Genomic DNA, 23,886 nt, shown 5'->3' with positions numbered 1-23,886 from the left:
AAAAAAAAAAAAAATTTTTTTAAATAAAAATAAGATAAAAAAAAAAAAAAAAAAAAAAAAAATTTAAAAAAAATTTTAAAAAAATTATAAATTTTTAATTTTATATATTTATATATATATAAAATAATATATATATGATATATTATATGTAATATATATATTTATATATATATTATATAATATTTATATATATAATTTTTTTATATATTTAATATTATTTATATATATATATATTTATATATATATATTTATTATATTTTATATATATATATTTATAATATTTATATATAATATATTATATATATTTTATTATATATTTTTTAATATATATATTTATAATATATTTATATATATTTAATATTATATATATTATAATTTTTTTTTATATTATATATATATATATAAATATTTAAAAATATATATATTATATTAATATATATATTTTATATATATAATTTATATATATATATATAATTTTATAAAATATTTTTATATCTATATATATAATAAATTTTATTATATATATATTATATATAATATTTTTTATTATTTTTTAATATTTATATATTATAATATATTATTTTTTAAAAATAATTTTATATATTTTTTAAAATTAATTTTTAAAATATATATTTTTATATTTATATTATATATATTTTATTTATAATAATATTTTTTATAATATATATATAAATTTATTATAAATTTAAAATAATTTTTTTTTTTTTTTTTTTTTTTTTTTTTTTTTTTTTTTAAACTTTTCTTCTTCATCAGGGGAAAAAAAGATGAAAAATTTGATCTTTTTGGGCCCCAAAAGGGAGAAAAAGGAGATAAGAATTTTTTTTTTTTCCCTATTTTAATTTAGGCCCCGGGGGCTGAAATTTAGGAATGGCATTGAAATTGAAAACCATTTACTTTTGCTAAATTTTGGTGGATGTTGTTAAAGTTTCTCTCTCTCTTTTTCCCCACTTTCTTTATTTCTGTCCTTTTTTTTCTTTTTTTTTTTTTGGGGCCCGTGTGGTAATCTAAAAAATTGGGTTAAAAAGCAATATATTTCACTTTCTGAGGTTAGAATGTTTGGATGCAGCTTTGATATATAAGATATAATGTAGGTTATTGCTCTTATCGTCTTAATAATTTCAGTTGTAAACGGGGGTTGATGATATTGTAATGCTAATAGTATTAATACTCTTGTGGCTGGTAAGTTTCAAGTAAGTTTTTCCAAATGGGTTTCCCCTTTTTCCCCTTCTATCCTTTTATTTTCGGCAAAAACAAATGCTCACATGCACAGAGCTTTGAGAGATTGTTAATCAATCATTTAATTTTAGAGAACAGTGCTTCTTGGGTTACCAGTGAAAATATGACGCAAGTTCGTTTATCTTAGACAGTTACGTAGCAGCAGTAACAGTGTCTTTTGTCCTCAAATGGGTCTGAATGAGTAATGCGCACTTGTCACATTGCACGTGGGGAGAAGGGTTTGGGACAGTAGTCCCAAAGTCAGGATGGGAAGAACGGGGAAACAGAGGGTTGGGTGACTTTATTTAACGCTTCTGTACTTCATAACTTACTGCTATTATTAGTGTTATGTATTATTATTATTATTATTATTATTATTGTTTTTTGTTTTTTGTTATTGTTATTGTTATTGTTGTTTATTATTATTATTATTATTATTATTATTATTATTATTGTTATTATTGTTATTGTTTATTATTGTTATTATTATTTTTATTATTATTATAATTGCTGTTTTGTTGTTGTTGTTATAATTATTATATTTATTATTAATACAGGTATTATCAGAGAGGAAATTAGGAATAGATTTGTGATACTTACTCCTGACAGTCAGAGTTTTTGGCTTGGTAGATAACATTACGATTAGGTATTCTTGCTTTGTTTCCCCGTTCATATTTTAACCCATTGGTGCTGGGGATGGCATGTACCTTCATGCCCGAACCACTGTGAGTTTAGTTTATTAGTTGTGTTTCCATGTAGGTGGCTCTACATGTGCTTAGTTACCAAGGAGTCCTTTATTAGTCACAGCTATTTCATCTGTTTACCTGTTTCCTTAATTTTCAGAAGTATTCTACTTTATATTGTGTTTAGTAATGTTCATAACATTGTAAAACTTATGAGGTCAATAATAATGAGAGCAGTGTTATGAACCAATTAGAACCAGGTGCCATGCTAGCCACACTTGGACCAAAATGCACGTGTTTGGCTGGTAAGCACTTGTGAACACTTGTGCTTTTCACCGATCCTTTTTATTTATTTATTTTTTTTTTCTTTCTTTGTTTTTTTTTTTTGCCTAAATGTTTTTGTTTTTTTAGCCATTTTCCAAGGTTTATTTGTTGTTTGTTATACTACATGAAGGTTTTTTTTTTTTTTTTTTTTTTTTTTTTTTTTTTTTTTTTTTTGTGGACATAATCCAATGCTGCCAGGTGGTTTCCCAATGCGAAAGCCCACTCTCCCAGGTTGTATTCATAGTGGCCGGGTCCCTCAGCCAATTCTTTTCCTGACATAGCAGTCCTGTCATTTGGGTCTGATAGCAATAAAGAAAGCTGGAAAACAAGGAAAGGGGAAAGCAGGTGATCTTGTGTTTGTCTCTCAATTGACTCCTTGGTGGTTGAGCACTTGTGGCACTATCTATGTGGAAACACATTTCTCACATACATACATACATACATACATACATACATACATACATACATACATACATACATACATACACACACACACACACACACACACACACACACACACACACACACACACACACACACACACACACACACACACACACACACACACACACACACTCACACACACATATACACACACACCCCTACCTCTCCCTCTCCCTCTCCCTCTCCCTCTCCCTCTCCCTCTCCCTCTCCCTCTCCCTCTCCCTCTCCCTACCTACCTACCTACCTACCTACCTACCTACCTACCTACCTACCTACCTACCTACCTACCTACCTGCCTACCTACCCCTACCTACCTACCTACCTGCCTACCTGCCTACCTGCCTACCTACCTACCTGCCTACCTGCCTACCTACCTACTTACTTCTTCTTTTAACGGTAGGTTCATGTCTGAGCCGCCGTGGTCACAGCATGATACTTAATTGTAGTTTTCATGTTGTAATGCTCTTGGAGTGAGTACGTGGTAGGGTCCCCAGTTCCTTTCCACGGAGAGTGCCGGTGTTACCGTTTTAGGTAATCATTCTCTCTATTTTATCCGGGCTTGGGACCAGCACTGACTTTAGGCTGGTTTGGCCACCCAGTGGCTAGGTAGGCAATCGAGGTGAAGTTCCTTGCCCAAGGGAACAACGCGCCGGCCGGTGACTCGAACCCTCGAACTCAGATTGCCGTCGTTGCAATCTTGAGTCCGACGCTCTAACCATTCGGCCACCGCGGCCTTGGCGATCATGGGCTTCCATGATTTTTTCTTGGCAATTTAGAGCGGTGGTTTGCCATTGCCTCCCGCCCGGTGTTTTTATCGAGTCACCATCTCTATTTACCCGGCACTGACTTGGGCTGGTTTGGGCCCAAACCAGTGGCTAGGCAGGCAATCGAGGTGAAGTTCCTTGCCGAAGGGAAACAACGCGCCGGCCGGTGACTCGAACCCTCGAACTCAGATTACCGTCGTGACAGTCTTGAGTCCGACGCTCTAACCATTCGGCCACCGCGCCCCCTACCTACTTACATACCTACCTAAACTATCATTTGTTTATCCATGTGTAGGCTTTCCTGATGCATCTTGAAGGAGGGTTGGGTAGTTCTAGTATGCTAAGCACAGGAGTAAAGTTGCAAAGATGTCTGTTGTTTTTTTGTTTGTTGTGCTTGTTCTCTCATCTCTTGGTGTCTTTTATTTGTATTATTATTAATGTTATTATTATTATTATTGTTATTATTATTATTATTATTATTATTATTATTATTATTATTATTTTCATCAATCTTAGTCATCATCATCATCAATCATCGATCATCATCCCCCTTAACTTACTACTGTTTTAGCTCATTGGATCCTAATGTTTCACTGCCGTCACATGGCCCAAACATGGGCACTGGGCTTATGTGAGTGGGCACTGCTGAGTGTGTGGCTTGGAGGCTGGGCACAGACAAGTACCCGCGTGCAGGGACCAGACTCCATACCTCCCCTTTTCAGTGTTATTGTCTCCTTTTCTGCATAAGCATTTTAAACTTCTGTGCCATTTTCCAGTGTCGATATTTGGCGTTTGATTTGCTTTATCTAGATGGTAATAGACTAGACTCCGTATCATCTCTCTAGGTAGTCCATAATTCAGTACAATAATATTCACAGTAAGTAACATTTTGTTATTTGTCATTTTTTTAAAGCTTTTTCATAATCTTTAGTTTTCTGTAATAAAACCTGCCCCACAGGCCATGGCAGCCAGGAATAAGATCCTGAGCATGAAAATATTGTCCTGCCTGGAGCCAGTGCTTTTCAAATGATGGCTCGTGGACATTACATTTCACAGTCGTTTATAATAATAATAATAATAATAATAATAATAATAATAATAATGCAAAATCCCTTCTTAAATGGCAAATGAATCTAATCACCCTTTGAGAGGCCTGTGTACATTTATGGAGAGTGTTTTTCCGTCACCCCAGCCTTCAGTCGAAACACTCACGATGGCCGACAGCCAAGTTTTCCGGTGACAAGCGTATTCAGGTCACCCACCCCTTCAGGCCAACTTTTTTCGTGATGTTATGGGCATGTTATCCAAATCATAGGAGTTAATGTTTGTTGGGGATGTAAATTTGTGATGTTTATTTATATATGTTTTTTTTTTTTTTTTTTTTTTTTTTTTTTTTTTTTTTTTTTTTTTTTTTTTTTCTTTCTTTCTTTCTTTTTTCTTACTGTTATTGTTATCACCGTTATTATTATTATTGTCATTGTGGTTATTATTTTCTTTTTATTATTATTTTCTTTTTATTATTATTTTCTTTTTATTATTATTTTCTTTTTATTATTATTATTATTATTATTATTTTATTATTATATTATTATTATTATTATTATTATTAAAATAATAATAATTAGTTTATATTTATTTATTTTTATTTATTTATTTATTTTCTTTAATTTTTATTTTTATTTTTATTATAGATGATGTTATCATTATTATTTTTACTCCTTTAATTATTTTTCTGCTATCATTACCTTTTGACTCTTATATAGTTATCATCACTGTAATTCAAATCTTTGTAGTAATTGCTCTAGTTCTAAATGTAATTCTTTTCACTTTCATTATGGAGTATTCATCTCTTTCATTATATTCTATTTTAGACTGTACTGTTACTATTACTATTACAATATTTTTACTTTTTAATGAAACTATATCATCACCATGGTTATGTAATAGTTTAATGGTTTCTGTGCCCGGCTGACACTAGAAAAAGTGGCCCTTCTTTCTGTTACCCGTGGGCAGCTGGGAATGTTTTTTGCACCATCTATTCTTCTTGGGTAATATAGACACACTATAGTTATTACTAATTATGTTTATAATTTCATATAACATATATATATATTATAGTTTTTTATTATATATTATATAAAACCCCAATTTTAGTAATTCCCAAAAATTATTTTATTTTATCTTATATATTATTATAATATAAATAAATAGTATTTTATAAATTTTATATTATAATATATAAAATATATATTATACAAAATTATACAATGGGATTATATAAAATATATTATAATATATTAAAATATACATATATAAATACTTACACATATATATATAATATATTAATATTAATTTTAATAATATATAAAAATTTTAATATATATATATTATAAAAATTATAATATTATATAATATATATCAATCTTTAAATAATAATTATAATATAATTTCTAATATGATTATTTTATATTTTCATTTTTGATGTATATTATAAAATTTTATATAAATATTTTATATTTTATATAAAGATATAATTATTATATATTACATATATCATATTTTATTATTTTATCATATATATAAATTTTTTATATATATAATTTTTAATTTTTATATATATACATATATTCTTTTATGTATATATTATATCATTATTTATAACATTATATATACCAACACATCTTTTATGTATATATTTTATTACAAAGAATTTAACCACAAATCTAAACCATATATATCATTATATAATCTTCATTATTTTGCATAATAAATATTATCATTCCTAATATATATCATACATCATATATATCATACATACATATATATTTCATAATACATAGATATGATAATTTTATATATATACTACATATATTCAATTCATACATTAAACATATAACATTAAATATTTTTTATAGTATATTCTATTTTAAAATATATATATATATATATATATTATATATATATATATATTTTTATATATACTATTTACATATATAATTTTAGATTTATTAAGTATTCTATTATTATTATATTCATTATTTTATATTATACTATTTTTATATTATTATATATTATTTATATGTATAATATATTGTATATATTATTTTATTATTTATCATATATTAAATATATGTATCATTATTTTTTATCGCTTTTTGTATTTTATATATACCCAATATTTTTTTATAGGTATTTTTATTATAATATTTTATACATTATTTTATATTTTATATTATATACTACTTAATTTTACATTAAAATGTAATAAATTATAATAAACAAAAAATATATAAATATATAATAATATAATAATTTTATATAATTTAACAAAAAATAATGTATTTTATAATATTATATTAATATATAAATATACATATCTATATATCAATATATTATCATATATATAGTATTATATTATATATAATATATATATATATTTTATTTTTATATATATATGCTAATGTATTCTATTATATGTGTCAAATAATTATTATTCTTAAATTTTTATATATTTAATGATATATATACTATTAAAATTAGTTTTCATTAATAATCTTATTTATATTTTTATTTATTTATATTTACAATAAAATCAAATGATTATTCATGTATAATACATATATTTTATATTATACAATATAAAAACATAATTATAATTATATATATATTATATATAATATATATATATATATATGAATATACATATACATTATATGTAATATTATACTAGAAAACAAAGACCTATCTATATTTATAACGATATATACATTTATATATACCGATAGTATTATACATATTAATATACATATTATGATATATATATATATATATATATATTCTATATATATATATTAATATTTCAAACACACATGCGTGCACATGCATGCATAACACACACACACTGCATCAAACACTCACACCCACGCACACGCACACTCACACTCAACACTCACACTCACACTCACTACTCCACTCACACTCACCCTCACCTCCACTCACTCCTCACTCACTCTCCTCTGCTCCACCATCTCTCAAAACTCTCTTTTGCATATTTATATAAGTGTTTTTGTGTGTGTATATATTGTGTATATATTTATGTGAATATATATGTATATATTTTTATATATGTATTTGTATATATATTTATATATATATAGTATATACTGTAAATCTACATCTTTCTCGACACAACATACATGTTAGGCATATAATTGTATGTATGATATGTATTATATCTATAATATATATATATCATTATATATATTATATAATATACTATAATATATAATTATTGATATAAATATGTATAATATGTATATAATTGCTTCATATGTATATCATTCTTGTATATACATATTATTTTTATGTATTTTTATTTTTCCAATATATATTTTATCTGCACACCTATTCTCTATATGTAATGTATATATATATCGGTATATATATATGATATATATTTATATATATATATATTTTAAAAAAATTTTTGATGTACTCTATATTAGTATGTAGATTGATATATATAATAGATATCAATATTATATAATATCTATATATATATAGTATTTATGGATTTTGTACATAATGATTTCTATGTTTGTGTCTATATCTATATTCTAAGATCTATTATATATAATCATATATATATATATATCTATATCTTATATAGAGTATAAGATATATATATATATCTCTATCTTGATTATACTTATATATATTATATATATCATTATATATCTTCTAAATACTATCATATGATATTATCTATATATTCTATATATACTATTATATATATCTATCTAATCTATATCTATATAATCATATATTATATATAAATATATACTGTATTCCTCTATATCTATGTATATATTTATAGATATATCTATATATCATATCTAATATATATAATATCTATATATATACTACTATTTATTTTTTGTATTATATATATATCTAATATATTCTATATATATATAATATAATATATATTACATAGATATATTTAATTATATATATATATAGATTCATATTTTATTAATCAAATATATATATACTAATTAAATATGTATATATATATATCTCACTACATATAATATATCTTAGTAATACTCTATCATATCCATAGTATATACATAGATATAAGAAAATTCACATATATATATATATTATATATATATATATATATACTATTGATAGTTAAAATATATACACGATATAAAACAATACATATATATATATATATTATATATACATCTTAGTTATAATCATATCTACATATCTTACCTATAAGTATATATCTCTATACATATATAATATATTAATATCCTATAAATATATCATCATATATGACTCTAAATATCATATCTATAATTAAGTATATTATGATATATCGCACCTCTATATAATTCTATCATCATATAGATATATATACATATATAATCTTAATATAGATATATTATTATATATATATATATATATATATATATACACTACACATTATACTGCATATTTCGATATATGTATAGACGGTATATTTCAATATATATAGATACTGTATATTTTGATAATCATATATATAACTGTATATTATCGATATATATATATGTACTGTATATTTCGATATATATATATGTACTGTATATTTCGATATATATATATATGTACTGTATATTTCAATATATATATACTTTCTTTTCGATATATATATTATTATATATATATATATATCTACCTATATAATATATACATTATACATATATACATATATAAACATATACACACATATCTATGATATACATATATCCATTATCTACTATAATCCATATATAACATATAGGATATATATCTAGGTATATATATATACTAATATAACTATATATTATGTATTAAATATATAACATAATATACAGTATACATATATACATTTATATATATACCATATATACATTACTACATATATACATATACTACATATATACATATATACATATATTATATATATTATATATATATATATATTATATATCTACCCATTAACATATATCATATATATATACTATATACAGATGACCTATCACATATTATCTATTATTACTATAATTATCTATTATATATACAGATAGTAGATAGCTAATATACTGATGTATATTAGTATGCATAGTTGTTTAATTTTGTGAAATTTTATCAAATATATTTTATATACACATCGATACCCCTGTTAGGACATTTTATAACATTATTATATAGATATATATATACTCTATATTTATATAATATATATATTATATATTTATATATATAGACTATATATATTTCACTATTCATAATATATATTTATTATATATACATTATATATTTATTTATCATAACATTATTTATTTATAATATATACATTATAATACTTTTATATATACCTATGAGATATTTATATATATAACATATATGTATATAGACAGATATATATATAGTTATATCAGATATATATATATATATATATACATATATATATATATATTAATATATAATATACACTATATGATATATATATATATATATATATATATATATATATATATATATATAGCTATCTAGATATATATATATATATAATATATATCTATAACATATCTATATATTATTATATACTATATACATATATATATATACATTATATATATATATATTATTCTATATAGTATATTATAGATAACATATATATATATATCTATATATAATATACTATCTATATATATATATATATATACAGAATATATATATATATATTCTATAGATATACCTTATATATATATAATATACATATATATATATTATATCCACATATATATATATCTATATCACACAACCTATAGAGTATATCATTACATATATATATATATACATATATATATAGATATTATACATATATATACGTATATCTATTATATATATATATATATATAACATATCTATAGATCTATAATATATAATTCTTATATATAATATATTAGCTATATGTATTGATAATATATATACAGCTATATTTATTTAATATATACATATAGCTATATGTATGTATATATATACATATAGCTATATGTATGTGTATATATACATGAAGGTAAATGTATGTGTATATATACATGATAGCTATATATACTAATTATTATATATATATACTATATATAATCTATCTATATAATAATATGATATAGTGTACATATTATGTACTATACTTGTACATATAATATAGATATTATTATAATATATATATCCATAATATAGTGTCCCTATCTGTATAATATATGTATATATATGTATAATATATATCCATATAAATCAATAAATACATACATACATACATACATACATACATACATTACATACATGCATTACATACATGCATATCGTACTATAGTTATGATATAACATATATCAGATTATATATATTTATATATATTTAGATATATTAGCATATATACCATACATACGGGACATACGTACATACTACATATATACCTATAGTATATATAGATATATATATTTTAATATACATATATTATATATATAATATTATAGATATATATAATGCACCCCATGCATACATTATATATATGTATACATGCATATTTATAATTATATACATATTTATACATCTATTTACATATATATTTATATATACATATATCAATATATATGATATATATATGTATTTATATATGTATGTATATGTATATAAATTTTATGAATTTATATTGCATAAATATGTATACAAAAATATATATATACATATGCATACATGTAAACACATACATATACATATTGACATACCTGCATACAGTCATGCACGTATACATACCTATATAATATATACATATATATATATATATATATATATATATAAATATATATATCTTTATAATTTTATTTTTTGTTTTTTTTTTTTTTTTTTTAAAATATTTTATATATCAAAATATGATATCTATGTAGTATTATAAATAATTTTATAAATATATAAATAAATAAAAATATAAAAAAACAAAAATCAATTTTTAAATACAAAAAAATATAAAAATATTAAAATATTTTATTAAAATATATTAAAATATTAAACTACAATATATTTTAATGTATATATAAATATTTTAAAATATATCATTTTTTGTATTAAAATTTTGTAATGTAATTTTTTTTTTTCATATAAAAATAAAATTTTATTAAAATATATTTAATAAATTTATAATAATAGAATAATATATGTTTATTATATTTTTAAAATATATTATATATTAATATATATAAATATATGTTAATATAAAAATATATATATTTATATTTATTAATATATTATTTATATAATATTAATAATTATATATTAATTTTTATATAATTTTTTTAAAAATATTATATTTTTAATTATTAATATAATATTAATTATAAAATTATTATAAAAATATATTTTTATATATATAAATATAATATATATATATTATTTAAATATATATAAAAAATTTGATTATATATTTTTTGTTATATATTTTAATATTATTATAATGTAATAAAAATTTATGTCCTATTTTTTATTATATATATTATTTATTTATTATTAAAAATATTTCTTTAAAATTTTTATTTTTTTTATATAAAATATTATATATATTTTAAAATAAATTTTTTATATTTTTAAATTTTTTTTAATTTTTAATTTTTAAAAATTTTTAAAAATTTTATCATTTTTTAAAATATTTTATATATATTATTTAAAAATAATATTATATAGTAATATAATAAAATATTATAAAAAATATAAAAATTTTAAATAAAATTTATTTAAAAAAAAATTTATATAATAAAATTAAAATTTAAAATAAATAAAATAAAAATATAAATATATTAAAATATAACAAAAAAATTTTAAAAAAAAAAAAAAAAAAAAAAAACAAAATAAAAAAAAACTAAATTAATAAATAAAAATTTAAAATAAAAAAGTTAAAAAAAAAAAACAAAAACAAAAAAAACAAAAAATTTAAAAAACCAAAATAAAAAAAAAACCAAACACACACACACCCACCAACACACCAACACCCACAAAAAACCCCCCCCCAAAAACACACCAAACCCCACACACACACACACACACCACTCAAAAACCACACACAAAACAAAAACACACACACACACCACACCAAACCCACACACAAAAAAACCAAAAAACAACAAACACACCAAACACACACCACACCTCAAACACACCACAAAAACACCAACCACACCACACAGAACACCACACCAAACACCACACCACACAACCACCAAAAACACACCACAAACAACCAAACACACACACACACCACACACTCAAACACACACACACACACACAACAACACACCACACACACACCACCCCACCAAAAATTCCATAACACACTAAGTTTAAATATAAAATCAATATCTAAAAAATTTAAAAAATTTATATAATATATTAATATATTCTATGTATATATTGTATATAGTATAATTGTTTTATGTAATTAATAGTATGTATGTATATATAAAGTATGTATGTTAAAATAATATGTATGTATGATATTAATATTATGTATTATATATAAATGTATGTATGTATATATAAAATTTTAGTTATATATAATTATTTATAATTTAAAATTTGTTGTATTTTAAATTGTTGTATTTAAAAATATGAGTTAAATTTAAATGGGATGTTTATATATAATTGTGTTATTATTTTATTTTGATTATTATTTGATGTTATTATAATTTATGATATATATATATATATTTAAAATATATAATTGTTTTTTTATAATTGTATGGTAAATTTAAGTATATAATATATATATATTTTTAATTAATTTTTTATAATATTAATATAATAAAATTTATGTTTTATGTAAAATATTATGTTTTGTTTTGTATGTTTTATGTAATTTTATGTTGTATATATAAATTTGTTTGTTATTTTTGTTTATGTTTTCTTTTATGTTGTTGTATTAAAATTTTTAATGCCAAATTTTAAAACTATTATTATTATTTATTTTTATAATATAATATTTAAAAATTTAAACTAATATTTAACATCCCCATATATATACACATAAATCCCCAATTGTTACTCTATTTCTATTTATTTGATTGTCATAATTTCAGGGCCAGTTGCATGCCACCGCTCCAATCACGTCCCTGTTTGGCATGAAGATGATGCGGAAGATGGGCTGGACCCCCGGCGAAGGTCTCGGCAAAAACAGGAAGGGGACGCTTGAGCCGCTGCTGGTCGACGTCAAGACAGATAGGAGAGGTGAGGAGGGAGAAAAGAGGGAGAGGTGAGGAGGGAGAAAAGAGGGAGAGGTGAGGAGGGAGAAAAGAGGAAGGGGGGAGGGGGGAAAAAAGAGGGAGAGGTGAGGAGGGAGAAAAGAGGGAGAGAGGTGGGGGGGAGAAAAGGGGGGAGGTGGGGGAAAAAAGAGGGAGGGGTGAGGGGGAAAAAAGGGAAAAAGGGGTGGAGGAGAGAAGAGAGGGGGAGAAGGGAGAGGTGAGAAGAGAGAGAGAGAGGTGAGAAGAGAGAGAGAGAGGTGAGAAGAGAGAGAGAGGGGAAAGGAGAGAGGTGGAAAGAGAGGAGGTGGAAGAAGAGAAGGGAGAAGAGGGAAGAGGTGAAAAGAGAGAGAGAAAGGCAGGGAGAGAGGAAGGCAGGAGAGAGAGAGAAGGGGCAGGAGAGAGAGAGAAGGCAGGAGAGAGAGAGAAGGCAGGAGAGAGAGAGAAGGCAGGAGAGAGAGAGAAGGCAGGAGAGAGAGAGAAGGCAGGAGAGAGAGAGAAGGCAGGAGAAGGAGAAAGGGCGGGGAGGAGAGAAAAGGCAGGAGAGAGAGAGAAGGCGGAGAGAAGAGAGAAGATGTGATGGGGGGGGGGGGGGGGTTCCCCCAAAGACGGCCTATGTAAGGGTTTTGGGTTTTGTTTTCCTCTTTGATGGTACCAAATTGATTCTTGAGAGTGTTGTAGTTAAAGTCGTGCGGGAGTAAGGTAGCTAGGTATGGAGACCGCTCGCCATTGTGGGCATTCCTCCCTGGGCATCTCTGCCATGCCTGTCCTCTGTACTCCAGCTGCAATCCTCCCACAAGTATAAGTCTGCAAAGACTTTAACTACAACACTCTCAAGAATGAAAGCAGTACCATCAAAGAGGAATGTGAATTCACCTCAACATTACATTGGTCCCAGTCTAGTGGGAAAACTCCCACCCCGCCTAATTAATTACAGACAGACAGACAGACAGACAGACGCAGACAGACAGACAGAGAGGCACCACACAGAGCAAGAAAGAGAAACAGAGACAGACACAGAGAGGGAGAGGAGGGGAGGGCAGGGCAGGGGAGGGGAAGGCAGGAATGAAAATGAGTGAATAATCCAAGTGTGAGGGCAAAGTGAAAGAGGTTGTAGTATGTGATCGCTCACAGGAGAGAGTGATGTTTGTGCAGGAAAGAGCATGTTTGTGTTGTGTGTGTGGGTCTAAACAATCAAATTGTTTTTGTTTTCCAATCCTTCAGCTTGTGCTGTTTGTTGGTCAGTGCTGCATGTGTGGCTGTGCTAGTATGTGAGTGTATTTGACAAGCAAAGAAAATTTGGCAGCTAATTTAAATTTTTATTTTTACTTCTGCATTAATTAGTGTCAAATCCACTTTTGATTATTTAATTCAAACTGAAGATCCAAACCATGATTCTGACTGGTCTACTTCTGATTAAGCAAAATTTACTGAAAATCTTTAGCCATAATTCTAATAGTTATTCTGTTCCCCCTTGCCAGGATTGCATGCCAAGCAGGAGTCCGCACCAAAGAGGGCAGCTGCACCCAAACTCAAGGAATTTGATGGTAAGCCAAGTAACTACCTCAGCTTTTCAAAGATGAGGAAATTGGGGTGGAAAAATTTTCCTTTGCACCGTTTGGGAGATGTCTCTCAGCTCAGTGAGATTTAGGAGGGCTTATTTTTGGGGGTCAGGTCTATAGATGAACTATTATGGTCTAGAGTTGAACTATAATGGAGACTAGATTGTCTTGAGGAGTTTCAGTCCCCCTGAAGTAAGTAGGCATTGTTGCCTATTGAGTGGTTGGTGGCTCCTGTTGAAAAAAGGATGTGGGCTTGGCAGTGGTACATTTGTGTGCTGGTCAATGCTTATTAAAAGTGGTTCTCATGACAAATCCTGCATAAAGACTCGCCCCGCACAGTGGCTGCCAAGTTTCATGGGGAGGATCATCATAACTTTGTAGATGATTGCAATATGTACAAATGATTCTTTCCTCAGGGCATTTATAAACAGCTAGCTGATATGAGGATTCTCACTGCCCGGACACTAGCCAGTCCTGTAGGTGCTGTACCACACCTCAACCAGTCCAGACTTCATTGTATAACCAGGTCAGGGAAGGGATTACTGCCCCACCCACCCCCACTTTGCTTTTAAAGGCTGTTGGTAAACTCGTTCCCAAGAATGATTGTCTGGCTGGTGACCTAGTTGATGATGACTTGTCTACCCTGACTAAGATGTCTCTGTACTTTGGAGGACACAATATTAAAGTAGAATTGTGCTTACTGTAGCACATGGCTGGCCTGTAATTGATGTTTGCAGTGACTCTCTGTTCTGTCTTCAGGGCAGGCATGAAGTTTGTCGCTCTCCATTGGGAGGGTGTTTGACGAGTTCCAACCCAAGTAATTAATCTTCGTAATGAAAGTGTCTGAATACCCTCTCTCTATCAGGCTGTCAGGTGTTATGAGCAAATGCTTAAAAATTAAGTGTAAAGCATAGCTGTGATGTCCATCAAGAGATGGACATCACAGAAGAGAAGGTGACCTCTGTAGAGGTTCCAAAATGATCCTAGATGAGCGCAGATCTGTCTGTGATGTTGGACATAAAGGTGATCAGGACAAAAAAAGCCTAGTCCAACTTGGGCCTGGATTGCATGAACATGCACCAATTGAAGTGTCATGTCCAGCTTTTTAACATTTCCCAGTCAGGGCTCTCAATCTTAACCCAATCAGCATGGATGGCAAGAGTACATGGCATGGCCATTGTGATATAAGATCATCAAATGCTTTTACTCGTAGATGACTCTATGAGTGTTTAGTCACCAAGGAGTCAGTTATTAACCCTACCAATCTGACCTGTTCACCCCTTTTCCTTGATTTTTGGAAAGCTTCATTTGTATTATATTATTATCTTTAATGTTATGAATATTTTCATAACTTGATAATCATAATATCAATAAAAATGATAAGTGTCAATATTATTATTAGAAAGAAAAATACATTTGCCCCTAAAGACAAGGAGTTTGGAAATCAGGAGTGGTCATTAGGGCCTACTGATAGACTCCTTAGTGGCTGAGCACATGTGGAGCCATCTATTTGGAGCAAAATTCACAAAAAAATACAGGGACAGTACATATATCTATTGTCACTGGGTTAAGAGCCTTGCATTTGTCTGCTTGGGTATTGTGTATCAATTTGGAGAGTGAGCCTTTGGTCCCAGCCTCATGTCCTAAGGCACTCAACCTGCACCTACAAACTTCTTGAACTTCCGACATCAAGTCCAGACAGCCCTTGATGAAATAATTTGTGGATGGAAAATTGCAAGATTTTCAGACGACTTTACATCAGAGCTGTTAATTGTTATGTTGTTGCATTGGGCTGAACTGAGGACCACACCTGAAGATCTGCCCTTTTGAAGTGGCTTGTTCTTTGGAATATGGACTGCAGAATGTTTCACCAGTAAAGAGTTGGGAGGCAGTATATGTATGATGCAGGGATACACAGACACTATGGGTGGCAATATTCATTTACCACATACTGTAAAATAAAGAATATTTGAGGAATTTTGACCAAGAGTGGACTTCCAACGTTTATGGAGTTTGTCGTAATTTTTCCTTCATTTTTTATAAACAAGACTAGTTATGACTTTTGTCTTTTTTTTTCTTTATTTGTTTCTGTATTAACTATTCAGTCCATTGAATTCTCCTTGACATGTATATTTGTCTTTCTGTCTAGGGAAACATCCTGTATCGGCACTGATTGAGCTGTGCACAAAGCGTGAGTGGCCGCCACCGGAGTTCGACATGATCTACGACTGTGGACCAGACCACAAGAAGAACTTCCTCATGAAGGTAAGGCCTGTTACCCTATTTTGCCTTGCTTGCTCTTGTAGTGATCTACTCTCCACTACTTTATCCCTCTCCTCTGATTCCTTATTAGTAGTATATCATTTGCAATGTTATTATATTACTGTATCATTATATTAGTATTAACTTTATTAATAAAATATTAATTAGTATTGTTATTATTATTATTATATTGATTTCATTGATTTTAGTATCAGTGTTGTGCTTGATATCTTCACCCATCATCTTCATCCTGCAGGTGATAGTAAACGGCCACGAGTTCCGGCCCTCAGTAGCAGCATCATCCAAGAAGCTGGCCAAGGCAAATGCAGCTGCTGCCTGTCTTGGGTCCATCAAGGATCTATTTCCTGACCCTCCAGAACCCAAGGCAACAGGCGATGAGGGGGCCAAGAGTGCCCCACAAGCTGGTGAGACCGAGGCCAAGGCATAGAACGGCTGCATTGCGATGAGAGGGGGAGTAGTAGGAGGAAGAAGACGGTACAAAGAAGGATAAGGAGATAGGTGTAAAAAGGAAAAGGGAGGAGTAGAGGAAGTAGAAAAGAATACATTACAGGGAGATAAAGAAAGAGAACAGAGACAAGGAAAAGATGAAGGAAAAGGAAGGAGGAAGGACAACTGGAAGTAGAGAAGCAGATGCAAGGCAGAAGAAGAAAAAAGGAAGGAGAAGTAGGAGCAGAAGATAAAAGAGGAGAAGGAAGAAGAAGAAGAGGACAAAGACTGGAAAGAAATAGAAGTGAAAAGGATATGAGGAGGAAGAGCAACATAGGAAAGAAGAAAAAGTGTGAAGGGAAAGAGGAAAAGAAAGATTGAAGAGGAGGAAATAGGAGACAGACAAAGAGGAAAATGAAAAGCAAAACCAGCAGCCGTGATTTGTGTCCCCGAGAGTGACATTTATTTTTATATTTTTCCAGTTATGTTCCTTTTATGCTCTCGAAATAGGACAAACATTCTCTCTTTTTTTTCTCTATGGAGATGATCACAGTGATCTCTGATTTTGCTTTCCACTCTCTCTCCCAAGGTTGTCATTTTTTTGTTATTTATATTGTTAGAAGTATATAGTATATACTACTACTGTTGCTGGAATGACAAGAATACATGCCATGCCCCTTGTAGCTTTTTGTTCATTGATTATCTTCACATATAGATGGCTCCACAGGTCATTAATCACCAAAAAATCAGTTCCTAGTCCTTCCTAGCTTATTTGTTTACCCATTTTCCTTTATTTTTATTATTATTTTTTTAAATTTATATTTATTTTTATTGATAATAAAATTCAAATCACAATGTCAATAACAATACTAATCTAAACATTATGAAGAGCATTAGAAAAAAAAAAATCCTAAAAAAATCGTAAGGGAAATGTGCTGACGACATGTAAGGTTACTAATTGGCACTGTGGTGGCTGTGTAAGTGGCACTGTGGTGGCTGTGGAGCTGTGTAAGTGCAAACAGAATTCATACAAAAAAACTACAATTTACAGTGAGATTATCCAACAACAATGGGTAAAAATTATTATTATTATTATTATTATTATTATTATATATTTACTTTGTTTATTCTTCAATTGATTTTCCAATTTTAATTTTCATCACACAATGTCAGCCAATTTTTCTATTATATTTTAAGAAAACAATTGCTGTAGACCAAGTGATGGAGAGAATGTTTGAAAAGTCTCAAACCAATAAACAAACAAACAAAACACAAAACAAACAGTCTCCCCTTTTTAATATTCAGATTTTATTTTTCTTCTTTTTTTAGTTATTAGTCTAAAGTTAGATGTTAGATCTAATTTGTGGAGTTTGTTAGATGTAGTTTTAGTGATGATTTGACATGTGGTGTAAGTCTGTTTGTCTCTCTCTCTCTCTCTCTCTCTCTCTCTCTCTCTCTCTCTCTCTCTCTCTCTCTCTCTCTCTCTCTCTCTCTCTTCTCTCTCCTCTCTCTCTCTCTCTCTCTCTCTTTCTCTCTTTTCCCTCCCCCCTTCCCTCCCTCCCCCCTCCCTCCCCTCCCTCCCTCCCTCCCTCCCTCCCTCCCTCCCTTCCCTCCCTCCCTCCCTCCCTTCCCTCCCTCCCTCCCTTCCCTCCCTCCCTCCCTCCCTCCTTTCCCTCCCTCTCCAAATATTTTTTTTTAATGCTGTGTGTAAGAAAAAGTGAAAAGAAAAAAGGAAAGACAGTGATAATAATCATTAAGGTGAGAAATAATTAGGCATCCTTTTATTTGATTAAGTTTGTCTGATTTATTTTTATTGCATAAACAAGGAAAAAATCTTGTAGAAATGGTTTAGCATTTTTTTGACAAAAAAAAAAAAAGAGTATTGAGAAATTGCATGTTTATTTTTGTTAAACACACTTAGTAATTTTCTAATAATTTGCATAATTATTGGAACTCTGTAAGTGTGCCATCCATTTAAAAATATTTTGAAGTTGGATATGTCATTCATCTTTACAACCAAATTACATTGAAACAAACCAATGTATCTTGTTTTGAAGACGTTTTAATGTCATGTAAGCCATACATATTTTTTTGCATATTTTTACCCAAAAGAACTTCCTATTGACACCTTGTAGAGAGTTGTGTATACTTTGTAAAAGCTTTATAAAGCCCAATGTAAAGAAGGTATTTTATTTAACCCTGGAAGGAACATGCAAGTGAAAACATGAAAAAAAAGGATCTTTGATGGTTTATTATTTCCATTGATTTGTTCTGTATTCTTATGATCTGTGAAACAATTTGCTACTCTAATTGGCAGAACAGTGCTCATAAATTTACAGAGAAAAATATAAGCAATATCAACAAATGTATTAGAAGATGAAACAACAGTTTTTTCATACTGGTCCAAGACAATGTTAAAATTATTGCCTTATCTTTCAGTAAACTTCTTTAGATTATAGTAGCCTTTTCTGCCATACCATGTTGGTGTAGAACTGGCGTGTGATATGTAAGTGAAACACATTGAATTAGACAGGTATCTGCCAATAGATGTAAATGAAATGTTGCAAGTGTCTGACTACCAATCACAGATGGCTATTTATATGGTTACGTATATTTTGAGGAAAGTCAAGGGTTTCTTTTATGTATTGATGAAGGACACATGGTGAAAATAGAATAACTCGCCATGTCCACTGCTGGAATCGAATTTGGACACTATGTCTAACACCTCGTCTCACAAGTACATCAAAGACATGAATACCATGGATAGTGCAATCACTAATTCTCTCAAAACACCCTTGGGGAAATTGATAGATAAGATAGGTCACACACTACTATGCTGATAAGGTAAAAGGCAGGAGGGTGTGATGTACCATACTGTGTGGCACAACTGTTTTCCATCCTTGAGCCCAGTCTGACCAAGGTCATGTATGTCTTTTGAGGGTTAATTCTCAGGTGAAATGCCCATTACTCGGGAGTGCTTTGATGAGGTTAAGGGATACCTTTTGTAAACTCGGAGTACATGTTTTGCAAACTAGTTGGCAAATGAAAGCAGGTAGTGTGCAGTAGGTGTAAACTTTTCTTTGTCGGGATCATGGCAACAAACTTGTAGCTGGGGATAACAAGGCTGAAGACTTCCCCCCTCCCCACTTGATCCTGTTTGGATGGTGGGGTTAAGATTCATTATCCCAAGGATTTGTTGGATGGTTATCGACCCTGATCTCATTTTTATCTAGTTTTCCCATTTGCCATCTTTTTGTCTTTTTTTCTCAAATTCATGTGGAGACAGACACTTTTTCTCACACCATAAGAATTTGAAGAGCATTTCTTGTTATTCTTGATTCTCCACTTCTAATAATTTCCATTTGGTAAGTGTGCCATTTGCTTTGACAGTATTTTTGAATTGTTCATGACATTCACTTTAAAAATTGTAAAACATTCAAACAAATCAGCTAGGGGTTGCGGCAGACTGACCTAAGGCAAGCTATGAAGAACTCTTTTCAGATGATACCACATGCATGGACTTTTTTCAAAGTGCGCTTGGCGTCTGTGTAATTGTATGCAGGACTTGAAAGTTCAAATTAAATTCAAATGGCTTTATTTGATTAGTTACAAGGGTTATTCCTTTTACATATGAATACATAGTACAGGATTATGGGACAGGCAACAATAATTTCAAGTACAAGTGTAGTCGATTACATAAAATATTCATAATGTGTTCATTGTGGGTTTTTATTATTTAAATATGATGGACTTGTTTTCGCGGTTTCATGGTCCCAATTCGCTTGATTAGAATTTTTATTGAGATCTATTGACATGGATCAAAATGATATTCGTCATTTCCAATCAACTGAGTATTTTTTCCGTTTCAACTGAGGGCTTTCTGATCAACTGAAGGTTTTTTTTTTCTTATCTTAACTAATGAGTTTTTTTTTTTTTTTTGCAATCAGATTTTACCGATTGTGTGGAAATTGTTCAACCACTGTGACAGGCACAATAGATCTATTGTGTTCCCCACATTGATTGAACAAATATAAGTAACAGTTTGTAAGTTATACACTCTACTCAAGGGTTTTACTGATCAAAGGGGAATTTGTGTTCGTTTCCAGTGGTTGAATAAACATTCGTCAGATCAAACCTTTGAGGAAGGGTGTATAAGATACTTGATACTTGATACTCGAGTGATACTTGCAGAGGACGAGGTTCGACATCAGTGGATACAAGGCCAACTGTTAGTATACTGTTGTCTTAGGTCTGGAAAAATAAATGAAGAACAGCTCGAGCATCAAGGTTGGAAGGTTTATTGTGCCCATCCCGGAAAAAAAAAACATACATGGATATTACATAGCCATTACAGTGAAGTCATATAAATAAACAAATACTAGTTTTAGTACCCAGTATATCGCAGGCTTACATCAACAAACATATAAATTGTCACTTGATGCAGACTCATGCATATGTAGCCATTTTAACGTATAAATGTACCGCGATTATACTTTCTGACATGTTTGCGCCTTTTCTGTATTTTATTTTATTTTATTTTTTTATTTATTATTATTATTTTTTACAGTTTCGATGCAAGCCCTGGGTCTTTTTGTTTTGTCATTTAGCATGTATAAATCAGCGAAATGAGAAAGTAAAAAAAGAAAGAAAGAAAAAAAAAAACACCAGCTACTGTAACAAAATGTGCTCAAAGGCGCAGTTGCACGAGCATTTTCATAAAAAAAAAAAAAAAAAAAAATCGCTCGACAGTCGGCTAGCCCGTAACTAACGCAAAGGAGAACAGCGGCAGAACACTATCCCAAAAACCGTGGTCTGGCCGGCCAAGGGAAGCTGAGACAAGGTCTATATAAGTACTTATATAGATCTTGGACTGAGAAGCACTGGAGCCTAACCCTCGCGTTTCCGAAGGTCTGAATAAGAAAACCCTAGTGTCTTTAGGGACGTGTCTATAAGGACGGAACTTTCATGATCTTGGTTATGTGAGCAGGAAACATACGAAGAAACCCTTGTTAAGAAATGGTCAGAGGACACAGAGGATCACATTTGTTACTTATCATTCAATATGGGATAACTATCTTCTTCTTTTAACGGTAGGTTCATGTCTGAGCCGCCGTGGTCACAGCATGATACTTAATTGCTTTCATGTTGTGATGCTCTTGGAGTGAGTACGTGGTAGGGTCCCCAGTTCCTTTCCACGGAGAGTGCCGGTGTTACCTTTTATTATTATTAGTGGCATGTACTCTTGGACAGACTGTGCGGGCGGTTACGGAGACCCTCTCGATCCCCACTAAGCTGAGGATGCAGTGAAACATCCCGATTCACTCATGATGTGGAACTGCTTCTTAAGGAGAGGGTTAGGCAATATTTTAATGTTTCACGAGAAAAAAAAAGTAAACCAGTACAGTTATCTTGATCTTCTCATAAAAACATTGGGGGACCATCTGGTCTAAGCAGGTTTTATCGTGATACATAGCCAAATCACTGGATGGCATAGAATCAACTTCATAAAACACTAGCCAGGCAACAATGGTGACTTAAACCACATAGAAAACCACTGGATTATTACGGAGCATGATTTATAAAATAATCAGGAAAGAAACCATGGAGAAGTATTGACTCCCAGGCACTCTAGAACCTTGCCCTTTCGTTCACTTAGATTGGCGGAGAGGAATCAAGGACACTCAGGAAAATACTAAATGGTCAGTGTAAGGTATTCTGTAATGTAATAATATCCCTTTTATTGTCGTTTGATTCTGATTTTGTGGATAGCTGAGAAATTTTAAATAATTTATCACTCAATAAAAAAAAAAGTTTTATGTGACACATCAAAGTATCCTTTCA

The 23,886-nt window shown here is 29.1% G+C and overlaps 1 protein-coding gene across 1 annotated transcript in view; it reads left to right on the top strand.

Moving 5' to 3' along the window:
- The window catches only part of LOC119599303 (trithorax group protein osa-like), a 28,942-nt gene extending 9,395 nt beyond the window's left edge, over positions 1–19,547 (top strand). The window contains exons 3-6 of the mRNA XM_037949047.1: positions 13,616–13,763; positions 15,256–15,321; positions 17,486–17,601; positions 17,855–19,547. The gene's annotated coding sequence lies outside the window, so the exon portion shown is untranslated. The remainder of the gene's footprint in view (positions 1–13,615; positions 13,764–15,255; positions 15,322–17,485; positions 17,602–17,854) is intronic.
- Positions 19,548–23,886: the final 4,339 nt, after the last annotated feature.

Source organism: Penaeus monodon, chromosome 42 (genome assembly GCF_015228065.2).
Source record: "Penaeus monodon isolate SGIC_2016 chromosome 42, NSTDA_Pmon_1, whole genome shotgun sequence".
NCBI classification, from domain to species: Eukaryota; Metazoa; Arthropoda; class Malacostraca; order Decapoda; family Penaeidae; genus Penaeus; species Penaeus monodon.
The sequence above is the reverse complement of the archived record's forward strand: the minus strand, read 5'-3'. Positions and strand labels throughout refer to the sequence as shown.